The sequence below is a fragment of the Lycium ferocissimum genome, chromosome 1 (genome assembly GCF_029784015.1).
Source record: "Lycium ferocissimum isolate CSIRO_LF1 chromosome 1, AGI_CSIRO_Lferr_CH_V1, whole genome shotgun sequence".
In the NCBI taxonomy this organism is placed as follows: Eukaryota; Viridiplantae; Streptophyta; class Magnoliopsida; order Solanales; family Solanaceae; genus Lycium; species Lycium ferocissimum.
The window spans coordinates 66,875,311-66,893,883 of NC_081342.1; the positions used below are offsets into that span (position 1 = coordinate 66,875,311).

General features: G+C 34.1%; 2 pseudogenes; both read left to right on the top strand.

Annotated features, from left to right (window-relative positions):
- The first annotated feature begins 7,833 nt into the window (after positions 1–7,833).
- LOC132057815 (UDP-glycosyltransferase 74G1-like) lies at positions 7,834–11,567 on the top strand (annotated as a pseudogene).
- A 2,872-nt stretch (positions 11,568–14,439) lies between these two features.
- LOC132066733 (ferric reduction oxidase 3, mitochondrial-like) lies at positions 14,440–16,700 on the top strand (annotated as a pseudogene).
- Positions 16,701–18,573: the final 1,873 nt, after the last annotated feature.

Consider the following 18,573-nt stretch of genomic DNA (forward strand, 5'->3'; position numbering starts at 1 on the left):
TTTTTTTGGGTGAAACGATTCTTTTAAAAAAAAGGGAGACTTATCTTTTCAAAGTCGCCGAGATATTTTTTTTAAAGGAACCGACTGGACACACCAGAAAAAAAAAAATTACCATGTGGCTTTAGAAAAATATGTCTACTAAAAAAAACACGTAGACTTTTTTTTTAAAGTCACGTGGCATTTTTTTTATTTAAAAAATATCTAAATGATTTTAAAAAAAGAATCTCGTCAGCGAAAGGGTGTATTTGCACCATTTTATAACACAGGGGTATATTTGCACTATTTTAAATCGTTGGTGTATATATACACATTTTATAATAAAGGGTATATTCCGTATTAAATCGCAAAGTTGAGGGGTATATTTGCACCTTTGCCCTAAAAATTAAACACTAGGTATAGTTGTTGTCTATAGTGGTGTTATTTGAGTTGGTTTCAAACTCCCATGTTTTAAATAATAAATCATGGGTGATTACAATTTTATCCTGACTTAACTTAAATTTTTTAACGGCATAAAAGTCGTTCAATATTTGAAGGATATTTTGATCGATCGACATTTAGCGAAAATTATTCGTGCTTTTAATATATGTAGAAGATAGATAGATAGATAGATAGATAGATAGATAGTTGTCTGTAGTTAATTAAAAGTCCAATATAACTTCTAAAACGAAACTGAGCAAATGCGAGAGGATCCACTCCCATCATTCCTTTCCAATGAGCAGAAACATCTAGCATGCATGGGCCTTACCTAACGAATTCGATTCTTCACTTCAATGAGTGCGATCAACGTCAACCCCTACCCAACTTATATATAACATAAAAGGAATCGATCACTACGTTTCCAGCAATAAGAAGTCGGTATTAACAATATATATTGGTACGATTTTAAAAGTACCCATTGCATGCAGTGGCAGAGTCAGGATTTCCGCCGAGGGGTTCAAATATATATTACGGGAAGTGCTTAAGGGGGTTCAACATCTAATATATATACATAAAAAATAATTTTAATGTTTGTAAAATAAGATTTTTTTTTTCGTAGGAGTTCGGATGAACACCTTCTACTTGTGTGGCACGCCATCGATTGCATGGGACCCTATAATGATCTTTTCTCATTGCACGTGTTCGCAATAAAAGTTACAAAGTAGGTATATATTATCAACAATAGGAGGTTAGCCAGGGCACTTTCTTAATAATGTAGGTCCAAATTGGACAATTCAAACTCTATTAAAAAACTATAAGAAAGTCGCAATAAAAGTTAAAAAGTAGATATATATTATCAACAATAGGAGGTTAGCCAAGGCACTTTCTTAGCCCCCGTTTGGCCATAAGAATTATTTACTTTATTCCGAAATTTTTTTTCACTTTTTTCCGGAATCAGCATTTGGCCATGAGAATTCCAAATACAACTTAAAGTTATATTCCGGAATACCAAAAACTCAAAAAAATTATTTTTCAAAAAAATTCACTTTTTTCGCTTTTTTACAACTACATTTCACCAAAAACTACAATTTCAAAAACTATGGCCAACTCTACTCCAACTCCAACTCCAAAATTCCAAAAAAAGTAAAAAAAAAAAAAAAAAAAAAAAAAAAAGGTATCTATAGACAAACGGGGCCTTAGTAATATAGGTCCAAATTGGACAATTCAAACTCTATTAAAAAATTATAAGAAATGCGCAATAAAAGTTAAACAGTAGGTAAATATTATCAACAATAGGAGGTTAGCCAAGGCACTTTGTTAGTAATGTAGGTCCAAATTGGACAATCCAAACTTTATTAAGAAACTATATGTAACGACCCATTTGGTCGTTTAGCACTTTTAGGCATAATATTCCTAAAACACCCTTTTAACGTGGTCAAATCTTCTTGTCTATAGTCCACGATAACGGTGGATTCGGTTATTTAATTGACGAGTTTTAGTCCTCATTTGACATGCGAGGACGAATTACAAAGGAGGGAGAATGTCTCTACTCCATAATAATGGATTGTATGATTTGTATTAAAACAAGAAAAGAATGAGTTAAGAAGGTTATAGGAAAAGTTAATCTTAGGTAAGAATATCGTTATAAATATGGTTGTCTTAAGTATCCTCGAGGTCTTTGGTAAGCAAAGGATTTGAAATCCAAGCATGAGTATGTATATGAGGTAATGTGAATCACCTTTTAAAGTAATAGAGATTATTAGTAAAATTGACATAGAAGATGGACAAAAGATAAAAAACCAACTCTTTCAATTCGATTGGAGTTTCGTCAAGCTTGCGTGAGTTCTACTTATAATTGTGATTCTACGGACCCTTGTAGACATGTATATGAATTGTTATGGATGTAACCACCTGTATATGTATGTATAAGAGGTTACATGAGGTTGGAAGAGGATTAGAAGTTAAACGAAATGAATCGGAACGACTTCGGTAAAAAATCCTAGGACCCGATTTTACCATATTATAGGAGGCATATCTCCTAGTACCTTGAGGAGTTTCTGTTTCAAAAGCCTAAAATTAAGTTCATCGAGTCTGTTTGCAACGCAACAAAACGATCTCAAAATGATATCGGGAATAGGAGATATGGATGATTCAAGTCGAAGGATTGAGTATTAAGACTATCTCAAGATACAAAGTAGAGACTTTAACTTCCGATTTCGTTTGAAGTCACAATTTATCTACAAATTTTGTTTGGTATAGAAGCATTAATGGAAATTAGAACTACTTAATTGTGGTGTTAAGTTAAAATTAGTGGCAACAATGAGCCAATATGAGCATTAACATGCCATGTCCAAAAGATGACTCAAAGTCATCTTAAATAAGGTTAATGGGAAGACAAATATACATTTAAACATTAATTCATCCACTACACTTACATCATATTGTGGACAACTAAAAAGAAAATAAGAGGTGAGGTTCGGCCAAGGTGGCTGAAAATTTTCAGGAGAAAAAGTTGAGGCATACATTTGAATATTGAGCATCCATCACTTTATGAAAGCATGCATTATTTTATGAAGACACACATGTTAGGAAGAATCATTTCACATTAAATATTGCTTATCCATCCTTGTATGATTACTATAGACAAAGGGTGGTGCATGAATCATTCAACACACATAAGATTGTCTTGTAAACAATTGAAAAGAAGAAGAAAGGAGACAATGGGGGAAGCTTCAAGGAGGCATATGGCCGAAAGTTGTGTAGGAAAATATTGAAATTTTGTGTAAAGTAATTGAGTGCTCAATGTCATGAGTGGAGATGTGTTGTGTCCAACTTGTAGGTATCATAATTTAACCAAATAATGACTAAGGAATCAGCCATTACATTCATTTTCAACTTCACAACAAAGAAAGAAAACCATTGAGAGAGAGAGATCTTCACTGCCACAGGGCTGATTTTTGAGCCCTTTGAGTCTTGATCCAAAAATTATTTTCCAAGGTGTTTCAACCCTTTAGAAGGTCCCTAAAACGTGAAGATAGTCTTTGGAGCAACAAGAACCATTTTCCATCTCAAGTCACCAACTCTAGCCAAGTAGAGAAGTCAAGTTGTCAAGGTAAGATCTAACTTTCTTTTCAAGTATTAAGGGTGATGTAGATGTGTGAATATAAGTTGTATGCATGAAATAAGGTGTATTGATGTTGGAACATGATAGTAGTTATGGGGTTATATGTGTTGATGTTGAAGTATGGTTGTAACTTGACGAACATGAATCGCATGCATAAAATCATGAAAGTTGGCGTTGAATGTTAGTTGGCCGTAGGGACTGTTTTGGTGGAATTAATGGACTGATTTTCTTTAATAAATATGGTTGTTACTATCATAGATCTCATGGTAAAAGAATGAAAAGAATTGGAAGGTTAAAGGTGAAGTTATGTTAGTATGAAAATGGTTGAATCTATGATTTTATGTGAGAGATGTCAAGCATGGTGTAGCCGTGTGTGGACTTGTTTTGAGAAGAAGTTAGTGAACTGTTTTTACTTGATATTTTGATTGTTATTATCATGAATTTTATGATGGAAATGAAGGTGTTTAATGGTTGGAGTTGAAACTAAAGTCATTTGAGAATTGTTTTAAGGATTATAAAAATGACGATATAGCGTAGTTGCGTATGAATTGATGTTGTACTTGTCTTGTGGATAGCTGGTCATAACTTGCTGAAATTATATGAAAAGAAGACATGAAATGATGTATAAAAATCGCATGTGGTTGGCTTAGTATGTTCGTAAACGTTTGCAAGAATTCCGAACATCGTTATGGTTCTTAGAGAGTTTTGGACATGTTGTGGTAGTGGACTGCTTTGGACTTGTGTTTTCATTAAGTTGGAAAGAATAATTATAAGTTAAGAGGATACATCATATTGTATGTTGGATGGGCTGTTATAAGTTGTTACATGCAAACGTTAAGGCTACAAACTAATAAAATTAACTTGAGAATGTCCAAGCCGTACGTGAATCGTTATTGACGTTATGAATGTGGTCATTTAGAATATTGTGTGGGTTGTCCGGATTGGTATTGAACACATAATTATTGATGTTGTATTGGTAGTATGTGGTTGGTTTAGATACAAGAGAAAACATCGCCTAAACATCTAGAAAGGAGTTACTAACGTTAGAATACGTTCAATCTCCCCGTAGCTTAACCATAGTTGTTGGAGTCTTAATATAGGTTAAGTATTATTGGGTAGCGCACACATATTGTGTGACGAATAAAATGCAAAGACCTGGTCCGACGAAGCACTTCAGAGGAAAAGCTTTGGCGTGAAAGTTCGTGACACCCCTCTACATCGGTAGGGCTTACGCCGTACTTTATGTCTAGACTCCGGTTAGCGAAACGTATGTAAATAGTAGTGATTGACGGGGAAAGCATGATAGGCCTTTCAAAATGGTGTGGAGGTAAATCTCTATCTAGGTTGCGCTCATTGACCTATCTCATGTGCCATAATGCTGCCTTGTATCATTAGCTGGCTCGTCGCCATTATTACATGCATTTATGCGAGCCAACATTATTACGATATTGTGAGTCATCCTGTATTGTGATTTCATGTATTTGATATAATTCTCTCTCTTGTTATTCCACCTTCATATGGAAGAGAGTTATTCATCCGAGAATCGAATATTGAATCGCAATTCCTAGTACGAATCATGGAATCTATGATTGCGTGATTATTGACGTTGATCCATGCGCAGGCATGCATCCCATATTCTAGTGCTATGTGATGCAATTATCACCTAGTTGTATCTTTATCACATACTAGCTCCTTCACCTTACGAAAGGGAAGTATAATATCGATGATCGAGCCGTGGGCAATAATATGACTTGTACTTGTTTATTGTTATGATGATATAATCGAGACCGATATCATGCATGACATGCTTGTTCATATTACTCTTATGTTGTTATAATGACGTGAGGAGAGTGATCGAGAGACTCCGAGGTTTTCGCCGAGACGAGAGCGACATGAGAGACTCCGAGGTTTCACCGCCGAGACGAGATACGACTCCGAGGTCCTTCCACGAGAGGGTAAAAGAGAGACGAGTGTTTGTTGCCCGAGGTTTCTTGCCGGGAACGATGGAGTGTCCGATGCCCGAGGTCTTTGCCGGGATCGCGAGAAAGGTGTGATCCGAGGTTATATTCCGGGAGCGAAAGCCTGGATACACGATATCCACCGCGGGTCCCCCATGGGTCATGACTATGAGGCATTGCCATAGCATGTGTGTACGGAGTGGAGTGGTGAGAGGTGACTACCGCATTGCATAACATTTACATAGCACTTACATGTATGATAGACTCCATTATAACGGTTATCATGACTGTACGGCACATTCTCCGATCGATTCTTGATTTGTGAATTACCGAGTTGTTGTTTGTGAGTATTTATTTTAAAAGCACGTTGGAATCGAGGTTTATAGAATTCTCCTAGGCTTATAATCCGAGATATCGAGATCCCTCGCGACTATCGTTAATGCAAGACTTTCTGGGATGCTAGATGCGGTGGACATGTTTGATTACTTATCCGCTTACTTGTTAGCTTGCTTCATGTTTATATGCGTGAACCAACCATTGTCGGCCTATGATACCTACGAGCCTAGTGTTGTGCTCATACTACTCTTCAAAGATACACTCCTTCCGGAGTGTTGAGTTATTTTCAGGTGATGTTCGTGAGTCTCACGACCGTTTCGAGGCATTCGTCAAAGGCGTTTGGGTGAGCTATTTGAGATATTGCAACCCGTAGTCTCTCCTTAGATTTCGTTGTTCTCTATCCTTCAACAAGTCGATCCGCCTGAGTCCGTTATCTATTCAAATTGTAAACTTCTTAGAAGCTCTTGTATGAGTCTAGACCCGATTTTGGGAATTTCTTATAATAAAAGCATTTATTCCGTATGTTGTATCAAATTAAGGTAGTTATCCAAGTGGTTCGGCTCCAAGTAAATCATCATGGTTTAGTGTGGGTCATCAACATGATCCATGATATCGGGTCGTGACACCATAAGAAATTAATGTATCATTCCACTCTCCTAGCATCATGAAGTTACCATTAATTTATTATATACTATTAATTTTTTGACTTTTCACACAAAGTGTATGTCTTGCGCTTTGCTTGTGTGTACTTTGATTATTAAGAATGATACAAGGATAATTAAATAGATGTGAGTTATATTTATCATTACAAGAACAAAAATTTTACACCATATATATCACATGTATCTATTGTAGGAGGTGACTTATCTTAGTTTTCAAGATTACATATCTATGTATATTTTAAGGAGATTTACCTATAAATATTTTTTAAATAATCAAATGACATAAAAAAAAATATATAAATGGCGGTGTATATAACTTAAACTCAATTAATTATAAATATTTACTCTTTTCTTCTTTCCTTATTTATCGTTCATTAGATATAAAATTTAATAAAGGGTTCCTTTAATTTCACCTATTTTAATTAGTATGTTATCAGGTAACTTGTGAATTTATTGAATAATTGTATGTAGTTAAAATCCAATTCGATTTAAAAAAAGAAACAGATAAAATCTGAGAAGACCCCACTTTTCTGCATTCTTCTTCTCCCACGACGAGTAGAACATTCAAGATGCATGGGCCCTGCCTAACGAATGACGAATTCCAATTCTTCAATTCTACTAGTGAAGTTGCTGTCAACCATTACATTACCTACATAAAAGAAAAGGAAATCAATCACTAGGTTCCGAGCAATAAAAAGTCAGTGTCGACTACGTTTATATATCTATCCTACAAGTAACTTTGATTTAAAACCCCAAACTTTTGACGCAGAAATTTAAATTTATATGTATAAAATTATTAAAATTATAATAAATAGTAGATATGAACTCCTAATTTTAAAAATATAATAGGTTTAATGCTCAAAATAATAAAATTAAACCCGTAAAATTTAAATCTTAAATTCGCCAGTGCGTTTTTGCATCTGAAAAATACGAGTCCCTGCCGCAGCCTTAAATTAATATCAGATAATAATTTGAAAAGAGAGAATCCAGTCGTGATTTGGACGTACTCATTGCATTGGACCCCATAATATTCTCATGTCATTGCGTATGCATGGGGACGTACTCATTGCATTGGACCCCATAATATTCTTATGTCATTGCGTATGCATGGGACGTACTACGTACTCATTGCATTGGACCCCATAATATTCTTATGTCATTGCGTATGCATGGGACGTACGCATTGCATTATGTCAGTGCGCATGCATGTTGGCAACAAAAAGTTGGTACGATAGGAAGAAGCCAAGCCACTTCGTTCGGCATGTAGGTCCAACATGGACACTTGCAAACTCTATCAACTAACTATATATAAGAACCACATTTTCATCACAATATTTTCCCATCCTTTCTCAATCTTAATTCATTTCATCAATTGAGAAGTTGCCTAATAAAAAAATGACTACTCACGAAGCTCATTGCTTGATCTTGCCATATCCAGTCCAAGGTCATATCAACCCAATGCTCCAATTCTCTAAACGTTTGCAATCCAAAGGTGTCAAAATCACTATAGCACCAACGAAATCATTCTTGAAAACCATGCAAGAATTACCAACTTCAGTGTCAATCCAGGCCATATCCGATGGATATGACGATGGTGGCATCGACCAAGCAGAATCTTTCTTGGCCTACATAACGCGATTCAAAGAAGTTGGCTCGGATACTCTGACTCAGCTTATTCAAAAATTGACAAATTGTGAGTGCCCTGTGAATTGCATAGTTTATGATCCATTCCTTCCTTGGGCTGTAGAAGTGGCAAAGAATTTTGGATTAGTTAGTGCTGCTTTTTTCACACAAAATTGTACAGTGGATAATATTTATTACCATGTACATAAAGGGGTAATAAAACTTCCACCAACTGAAGTTGATGAATAAATATTAATTCCTGGATTGTCAAGTACTACAGTTGAGAGTTCAGATGTACCTAGTTTTGAGTCTAGTCCTCAATCAGATAAATTAGTTGAATTGTTGGTGAATCAATTCTCAAATCTTGAGAAAGTGGATTGGGTCCTAATCAACAGCTTCTATGAGTTGGAGAAAGAGGTAGGAGAAAAATTCTACTTTTGTTCTTTTTCTTTATCTGTTAAATCCATTTGGGTCTAAGTTGTCTGCATAAATCCACATTCCAAAACTAATACTCTCTCTCTCCCAATTTATGTTATGTAATTTCCTTTTTAATCGGTAAAAAAAGAATGATTCATTTATATATTTAGAAATAATTTAACTTTTAACTTTTCATATTAATTACTTTTAATGAGATGATTTATAGTCACGAAAATGTATATAATGTTTGCTTTATCACAAGTTTCAAAAGTTCTTTTGTTTCTTACTTAAACTTCATATCTAGTCGTGCATCACGCCATCATATAAACTAAGATGCGGGAGTAATTGCTTTGACAAATTGAGTTTATTTTGATATATTTGACTTCTAAAAACACAAAAAGTCATTTATTACTTTATTTCCATATTATAATATTGTCCTAGTAGAGTTTTAATTAAGTGAAACATTTACAAAAAAGTAAATGGTAGTTTTAACAAATACGCTTATGACTAAAGCTATTAAATATCTTTTTTTTAAAGCACGTGTAAACTTTAAAAGAAAATTACAATATGACACCTGTGCAATTTCACATCTACGGATATTTATTTATTTAACGAAAACACCACCCTAAACCATGGTTAAGCTCCATCTGTTATTTAATTTTTCTTTCCTTATCGGGTATATTAGCTTGATATATATGTAGTTGAAAATGTTGCTGTCACCAGTTTTTTATTTTTATATTGTACTAAATTTTCATGATTTTTTATTATTTCATTCTTCAAGTCTCCAAAAAATGATAAACTTCCACCCAAAATCCCAATCACGTTCAATTAAATACCCAATTGTTTTCAAATTCATTGAAATTCTCGAAAAAATATTTTCGAAATGTTTTTCATCAAATGAGATCTCCAATAGTATTTTCGGATAATTTTTATCTTGCCAAATTAATTTGGTATTGATCTAGAAAGAGAGCGAATATAATGGATCTTAACTGTGGTTTAGAGTGGTTAGTTAAATAAATAATTACCCTTAGATGTGAAATTGCACAGTGTTATTAGATTAGTGCTTATATGAAAAACTGGACATTGGCTTTAATGGAGAGGAGTCGCTTCCAAAGTAAATGATATCAGTTTAACAAAAATTATAAGTATCAGATAATTAATTGGTAACGTAACAAAAATGGTAACTAACCTACTATAACAGGTTAAGTCGCAGCTAATATATAGTGTACAAAGATCTTAATTTACATTGTCGATGTAAATTGTTACAGAACTTGTTGTCATGTATCTAATTGTTTGACATGTAGGTAATTGATTGATGGCCAAACTTTATCCAATCAAGACAATTGGACCAACAATACCATCCATGTACTTAGACATAAGGCTACCAAATGACAAAGAGTATGGCCTCGGTAACAAGCCAATGGCAAATGAGTGCCTAAATTGGTTAAATAATCAACCAATTAGCTCGGCATGGTGTATGTATCATTTGGAAGTATGGTCAAAGTAGAAGCTCTTGCTTTTCTGGCATGGGTTTGAAGAATAGCAACAAGAACTTCTTGTGGGTAGTTAGATCCACTGAAGAACCCAAACTTCCCAAGAATCTTTTAGAGGAATTAAAATCAACATGTGAGAATAATAAAGGCTTAGTGGTGTCATGGTGTCCACAATTACAAGTGTTGGAACATAACTCGATAGGTGTTTTCTCGCTCAACGTGGATGGAATTCGACTTTGGAAGCAATTAGTTTGGGAGTGCCAATGGTGACAATGCCACAATGGTCGTATCAACCAACAAATGCAAAGCTTGTGCAAGATGTTTGCGTATGGGAGTTAGAGCCAAACAAGATGAAAAAGGGATAGTTAGAAGAGATATTATAGAAGAATGTATAAAATTAGTGATGGAAGAAGAGAAAGGAAAAGTGATAATGGAAAATGTAAAGAAATGGAAGGAATTGGCTAGAAATGCTATGGATGAAGGAGGAAGTTCAGATAAAAACATTGAAGAATTTGTTTCCAAGTTGGTGAAGGAAATTTAGCCATAGAAAAATAAACAAGAAGCTAATTTGTATTTTGTAAGTTTTATTTTTCAGGTTGAAAAGTAGCAAAGTTTGACCTGAATCTTCCTATATTTTCTCCTTTGCCCAATTTTTGTGGAAAGCTAAAGCAATTTGGCTGATAAAATACCAACCTATAATTGTAATGTGTTGGTTATTTGATAATTAGGTATGGATTGATGACATGTAATGGTCAATGGCTCATTCCTTAATTATTTGTTAGACTATTGGATTGCTTATTTGTAATCCGACCTTTAACTAGAGTACTTTTGGATGCAATTAGCTAAGAGTTTAACTCCTATATAGTAGGACCAATCTAACATTTTAATTTATCAATTCACCTAAAAAATAATTACAGATAACCATTTAGTAACGTGAAAAATAAGTCGAATGACATGCAACAAGAAGTCAAAATACAATAATAACATCAAAACTTATATCGAGAATATGTAAGTTGAACTATTATACCGAAAATCATCCGAATTAGGCCCAGATGTCACTTGATTGAAGCTAAGATACAAATATGTTAAAGAGAGAAATTTTTAGGAGTAACAAAAGAAAACTTACTACTAATTAATCTGTAAAGCCTGTCAATCTCTTCATTTCCTTGATTGAGGTGATAACTTGAAGTGTTGAACTTGTAGTTGTCATATAGAGCATTCATATACTGACGAGTTTCACATTTGATACATTCGACAATGTGTCAACGTGGATTAATTAGCTCAAAGTGACTTCTTGTGTATTGCAAAGCTTGTGCAAGATGTTTGGGAAATGGGTATTAGAGCCAAACAAAACGACAAAGGGATAGTTAGAAGAGAGGTTATTGAAGAATATATAAAACTAGTGATGGAAGAAGAGAAAGGAAAAGTGATTAGGGAAAATGTAAAGAAATGGAAGGAATTGGCTAGAAATGTTGTGGATGAAGGAGGAAGTTCAGATAAAAACATTGAAGAAATTGTTTCCAAGTTGGTATCATAGAAAAAATAAACAAGAAGCTAATTTGTGTTTTGCAAGTTCTATTTAGCTATCTTCCTATGCAATACGTCAAGTCTTTGTCAGCAAGAAAAGCACAATAAAAAATTATTAAGACATTAGAAAGGGAAAGAGCAAATTTCTTGAATCCCCATGTAGTCAACTCTTCAAAGTGTTCCAGTGGTCCAGACATTTCTAAGAAAATATTCCGTCAATCAAGTTTTTATGCTTTTCTGAGGGAATTAAAGGATGAGTCCGGAACCAAAATGCCCCAAAAAAAATTACTTTGAACCAAAATACCCTAATAAAAAAATGTTATAAAATTACTTTTAGCGCAGTAAATTAAACCAAAATACCCTAATAAAAAAATGTTATAAAATTACTTTTAGCAAAACTTATCGCGTAAAGCCTTGATTTTTCTTTAGAAGCTTTTAAAAAAAAAAATATAACGCAATTAAATATATATTTATTATAGAAACAATACCAAAAAAAAAAAAAAAAAAAAAAAATTGGCCAACTTTTTTTTTTGCAACACTTAGTGTTTTTTTTCCATATTTTGACCAATGATTAGTCGTGTGTCAAGACTCCGAAACGTCAATATTTTATATAGAACCTAATATTTTTTTCTGCGTACAATAATGTAGGCTCAATACATCAAGGATACGTAAATGTTCGGATCGTCATTTTAGGGGTTGAAAAGGTGCCCGAAGTAAGTTTTATTTGTAAACTTTAGGTTTAAGCGTTCTATATACATAGACGTCCATTTTTATTTGAAGACTTGTTATCATTAGCTTAAGGTTTTTTATTTTTAGGGTTTAGATTTATTGAAAATAAAGCCGTTGCCAAAAGGTTTTCAATCGCTTTAGCAATTTTATCGCGTTAAAGAATTTTTTTTTTTTTGTTTGTATAGCGCAGTAAAAAAGCGAGCACTAAAAAAAAAAAAATTGTCCAACTTTATTTTTTGCAACACTTAGTGTTTTTTCCATACTTTGACCAATGATTAGTCATACGTCAAACGTCAATATTTGATATAGAACCTAATTTTTTTTTCTGCATACAATAATGTAGGCTCAATACATCAAGGATACGTATAAGTTCGGATCGTCATTTTAGGGGTTAAAAAGGTGCCCAAAGTAAGTTTTGTTTGAAAAAACTTAGCGTTTGACTGTAAGGTTATTTTAGTCAACTTTATATGCCGAGAAAATTAGTCAGCTTTATTTTCAAAAATTGAAACTGCAGAAGTGAAATTGACATTCACAGCTACATTACCCCCGGATTTTTACGTTGAAATCTATTGCGTATCATCATCTTATAAGTAAATAAAACTGAAAATTTCAGGCCAATTTGGGGTAAAATTAAAATTGAATGGGATAAAAGGTGTTTTTTTAAAAATCGGCTCGGCCAAACCGCCTTGCGGCAGTCTGTCCGCATAGATCTCGAAAAAATACACAAGTTAAAAAAAAAACCGCGTAAAACGGACATCCGAGCGCAAAGTTATGACCATCTAAAGTTTGACCACTTTAAAACTAGTTTTTCTCCCTATGTTTTTTAGAATTATATTTATATTCAAAATAAAGTTATGTCTTGATTAAAAAATAACACACTTAAATCAAAACCTTAAAAAATAAAACACGTAAACCTTAAACAAAATTTACTTTGGGTACCTTTTCAACCCCTAAAATGACGATCCGAACGTTTACGTATCCTTGATGTATTGAGCCTACATTATTGTACGCAGAAAAAATATCAGGTTCTATATAAAATATTAACGTTTCGGAGTCTTGACACACGACTAATCGTTGGTCAAAGTATGGAAAAAACACCAAGCGCTGCAAAGAAAAGATTTATTAAAATAAGATGTTGCGATCTTTTTATAGAAAAAAACACTAAGTTCCTTAAGTGTGTTATTTTTTAATGCGTAACTTTCTTTCGAATATGTTGCCAAAAAAAAAAAAAATCATGTAAATCGGACGTCCGAGCGCAAAAAACCGCGTATATTCGAAATAAAGTTACGCTTTAAAAAATAACACACTTAAATCTAAACCCTAAAAATAAAAAACTTTAAGATAATGACAACAAGTCTTCAAACAAAAATGGACGTCTATGTATATAGAACACTTAAACCTAAAGTTTACAAACAAAACTTACTTCGGGCACCTTTTCAACCCCTAAAATGATGATCCGAACGTTTACGTATCCTTGATGTATTGAGCCTACATTACTCATACGCCTTGAAAAAATATTATGTTCTATATAAAATATTGACGTTTCGGAGTCTTGACACAGGACTAATCATTGGTAAAAGTATGGAAAAAAACACTAAGTGTTGCAAAAAATAAAGTTGGCCAATTTTATTTTATTTTATATTTTTTGGTACTGTTTCTATAACGCAAAGATTTTACTGCGTTATAAATTTTTATTTTTTTTTAACTGCTTCTATAACGCAGTAAAATACTGCGCTAAAGGTAGTTTTGTAACATTTTTTTTATTGGGGTATTTTGGTTCAAAGTGATTTTTTTGGGGGCATTTTGATTCCGGACTCATAAAAGGATTGTCCTTTTATTCTTTTTGCTCTTTTTAAAATATCAACTGGTCCTTGCTTTAAAAGACGAAGACAACTCAAAACGCGCAACAAAATTAGACATGCAAAGGAAAACAATATACACAGAACAAGTTTAATTTGAGGTTTATTTAAGCTTCTTGTAGGATTTATCATGTGAAGTACTCGTTCCCTTTCAATTTATGTGGCACCATTTGACTTGACAGGGAGTTTAAGAAAGAAAAAAGACTTTTGAAATGTGTGGTCCAAAATAAGCCTTATATAAATGTGTGGATGTAAATCATCTCATAAAATTAAATTATTTCTAAATATAGACAGATGACAATCTTTTTTGAGACAGACCAAAAAGGAAATAGTGCCAAATAAATTGGGACAGAGGAAGTAGTACCAAAACACAATAAGTCCAATTCTTGGTGAATTTCTAACTAGTAAATTAATGACTTTTGATTGAAATGAAACAGATGCTTAAATGGGCGTAAACTGATATCTCAAATTTGGCTGGAGAGTTATCATTGCAACATTCCCTCTATACTATCCTCTTCGGCTTCCATGTTGGCGTGTCGTATGCCGGCATTATGCTTCCCTGTTTCTACCTCTTCGTGATTGATTGGTACTTAAGATTCTTAAAATCGCCATCAAATGTTTGTTTAGTCTCAGCTCGAGTTCTACCATGTGAAACTCTTGAGCTAAACTTCTAGAGTAAAGGTAAATTGAAGAAATTTCATATATTTACACTTGGCGCACCGCAAGAAAATACAATTTGTGATGGAGTTTCATGTCCGTCACAAATTTTGTCCACATTGATAAATTATGTGACAATACCTTAATGTTATAGAAGGATTAACATAACCAAATTGAAAATTTTGATCTTTTTTAAATTTAAAAAAAAAATTGCACAGGTTTGAGTTATACACTAACTAGTATCATGTTTGTGAATGTACTAGCATTTCAAAATTACACTGGCATCCATTTACAGTGGGCATACTAGGAAGGATAGGATTAGAAATGAAGTTATCCGGGATAAGGTGGGAGTGGTTTCGGTGGAGGACAAGATGCCGAAAGTGAGTCTAAAATGGTTTGGGCATGTGCAGAGATGATGCACAAAGGCCCCAGTGCGGAGGTGTGAGAGGTTGGCTATAGATGGTTTCACGAGAGATAGAGGTAGGCGGAAGAAGTATTGGGAAGAAGTGATTAAACAGGACATAGCGCAGTTCCAGCTTACCAAGGACATGACCGTAGATAGGAGAATTTAGAGGACACGGATTAAGGTAGACGGTTAGTAGGTAGTAAAGCGATGTCTCGCGAACTTCCCATACAAGTAGGCGCAGCATTATCCTATAGCTTGTTGTCTTTCAATTTCTTCTACTATTTGCTGTCTCTTGTACTCCAATTATCATTTTAGTTGCTGCAATTACTGTTCCTTTTCTATATATGCTTTGTTATGCTTTCTTTTATATTTTGCGATGACTTCTTTACTTCTGTTAATTCTTGACTAACCTTCTTTGAAATGTCTTTTCTTGAGCCGAGGGTCTATCGAAAATAGTCTCTCTACCTCCCATGGTAGAGATAAGGTCTGCCTACACTCTACCCTCCCCAAACCCTACTTGTGGGAATATACTGGGTTTGTTGTTGTTGTTGTAGTGGCATCCCTTTATAATCACTTCAAGCAGTAGTTTGGAGCCAGAGAAGCTCGGTGTTGTCATTAAGGGTGAAGGAAGCTATTCCAAGAAACTTTACCAAATGATTTCTTCCCCTGTTTTTGTCGATAGTCTTAACGTCTCTATTGAAGGACCTTATGGACCTGCTTCTACACATTTTCTAAGGTATGCATGAAAAAAAGATAGTAAAAACTTACCAGCATTCGATATTTATAGCAAACCTTACTACTCCATAATTATTGAAAATATTAGATTGTGCAGCAGAAGTGAATCCAGAATGTAGAATCAGTCGGTTCATTCGTGAATCCAGAATGTAGAATCAGTTGGTTCAGAATGAGTGTAATCTTATGCATTATCCATGTATGTTCTTATACTTCTTTTTCTTTTCCATGTGTGTGTGTATGTATATATATATATATATATATATATATAGTGCTAACTGAATGCAATGAATTTGGTCGAACCAAAAAAAAACTCGTCCTAAATCTGCCTCGGTTGCTTAGTACTATATGTTACATAATATAAACTAAAGTTCCTTTTTTTATTCATTGTTGCAGGCATGATTTATTATTTATGGTGAGTGAGGAAGTGGAGTTACCCCTTTCATCTGCATAATTAGGGAGCTAATCCACACTAAGTTAATCACAAAAATGCAAGACACCAGAAATCCTACTCATAAGAACTCACAAGACTGCACCATGTTAGACCTTGTCCTTCCTATTTCTGGTGGCCCATCAGAAACTTCCAAGTTGGGCCTACAAAGTGAGGCTTCCCATATCAGCAGAAGACAAGAAGAACTTGAGAACCACATGGTTCAAGCCCATCACTCTAATTCTTGGCCCAAACAATTGGCTCTGGCTTGGTGCTATCATATCATGTTCCTTCATTATTATTTTTTATTTCTTTGAGGATCTTGAATAGATATTACATATACCCAATAACCCAATTGATAATAATATCAATGAGATATACTCTTATCTAATAAAGGTTGTGCTGAATATGTTAATCATTTGCATGTCCATAGTCATCACAAGTAGTGCAGCATTTGTGGAACAAGAGACACGGTGCCACTGATGCCAAACAGATTTCAGAACATGGAAGGTGCAAATCCTATGGCTTAATGATGTTTGGCCTAAAATGCATATATTTATTCATTGTCTGCCTCACATTTTAGTACTTTTAATTGTCTTTTGAGTATTAATTATAATGATTTGTGCTAATATTATATTTTTACCATGTAAAAATAAAATGGGGTGTAGATAAAGAAATTTTGAAGCAAATATCGGACAAAAAAAAAAAAAATTGGAGCAGCACATGAAATGAAGAAAAACGGAGGACTCAAGATGTTTGTCTACGCGGCATGAGATGAAGTAAAACATTTGAATTGTAACAAGGAAAACAGCAAAATGGACATAATGATTATTACATTTGAATGATAGAGGGAAAGTGATAAATTAAAGAGGTTTAAGTTGAAGACTTACCTGGCAGCATGGTAGCGGTGAAAACAAGAAGAGACCCAAACGTTGGCTTCTTTATGCGTCGCGCCACTGACGCGAAGAAAACAGCCTCTGAATCCTTTTCTAATTGGTCCCGCGTTGCACCCGCGACGTGGATGTGACATGCTCCTGCTGTTTTTTTTTTTTTTTGTCCAAGTTGGATTAGATTTTTAAAAGCCCACTCTTTTGGTACTTTATAAATACATATTCTACACGATTTTTACATAACTTTGGATAACTAGAAACCCTTAGTTCATAATTTTGGACCTGGAGAGAGCTTGGAACCACTATGGAGGCCGTAGTTACTGGGTTTTACCTTTTATTCTCTGTAATACTGATTTTTACATTTTTATTCGGATGATTTGTTGTTTTTCCTTTATGTCTATGTGGAGCTAAATTCTTTAGTGCTAGGGTTTTGGCTCAAACATGAAAATTAACGTTTGATTATCGTTTCTATCTATTAAACTTTCATATTTTTGGGTTGCTTATTTATTCTTGTGCTTAATTGTTTAGTTACTTGATCACTAATTGAACACTATCTGTGGTGCATGAATTGGACTTACGAAAGGGAATTCACGTACGTAATAAGAATAAACAAAGTTTGTTCGATTTAATCATTTCGCTACTGGGGATAGAGATATACCCTTTAGCCCTACTTAGTTGGATACGGAGGAGTAAATCCGTTCTTATTACCTCTGACGACCATAGAGATATAGGCCTTATAGTAGCATCTAGAGGCTTGTGAATAGTTCGAGAGAATATCATAAAATTACAATTAACCCGTAAATTAGTAACCCATAGGTAGAATGATTTGAAAACTCAACTGGATTGTTACTGATCATAGCCCTAGATCTATCTCTTCTCCGATAAAAATTCGCTCTTTCTTGGTTGAAGTTCATTATTTGCTTTTTTATTTTTTTATTTTTAGTTAGTTTACAAATATAATTTGGATTTTATTTCTTGTTTAGATAATTATCATTAGTTTAATTTAGTAAATAGTTAATTATAAGTCTCTGTGAGTACGATATCTAGATTTTAAAATCCTATATTGCTTGTACGATCGCGTATACTTGCATGTGCGTTTGGAGCAACACTTCACCTAATTGTTGGTTCTATAATGCTGATAGGGAAATGGAGAGTTTGGCCCAATAGTCACTTTTTCATTCAACTTATCTCCATTTTGGTAAAATGTCACGCCCCGAACCATGGCCTGGGCGAAACACGGCACTCGGTGCCTTACTGCATGTGACCGAGCGAACCACATGGCTTGCTGAATCATCATGAGGCATAACATGAGC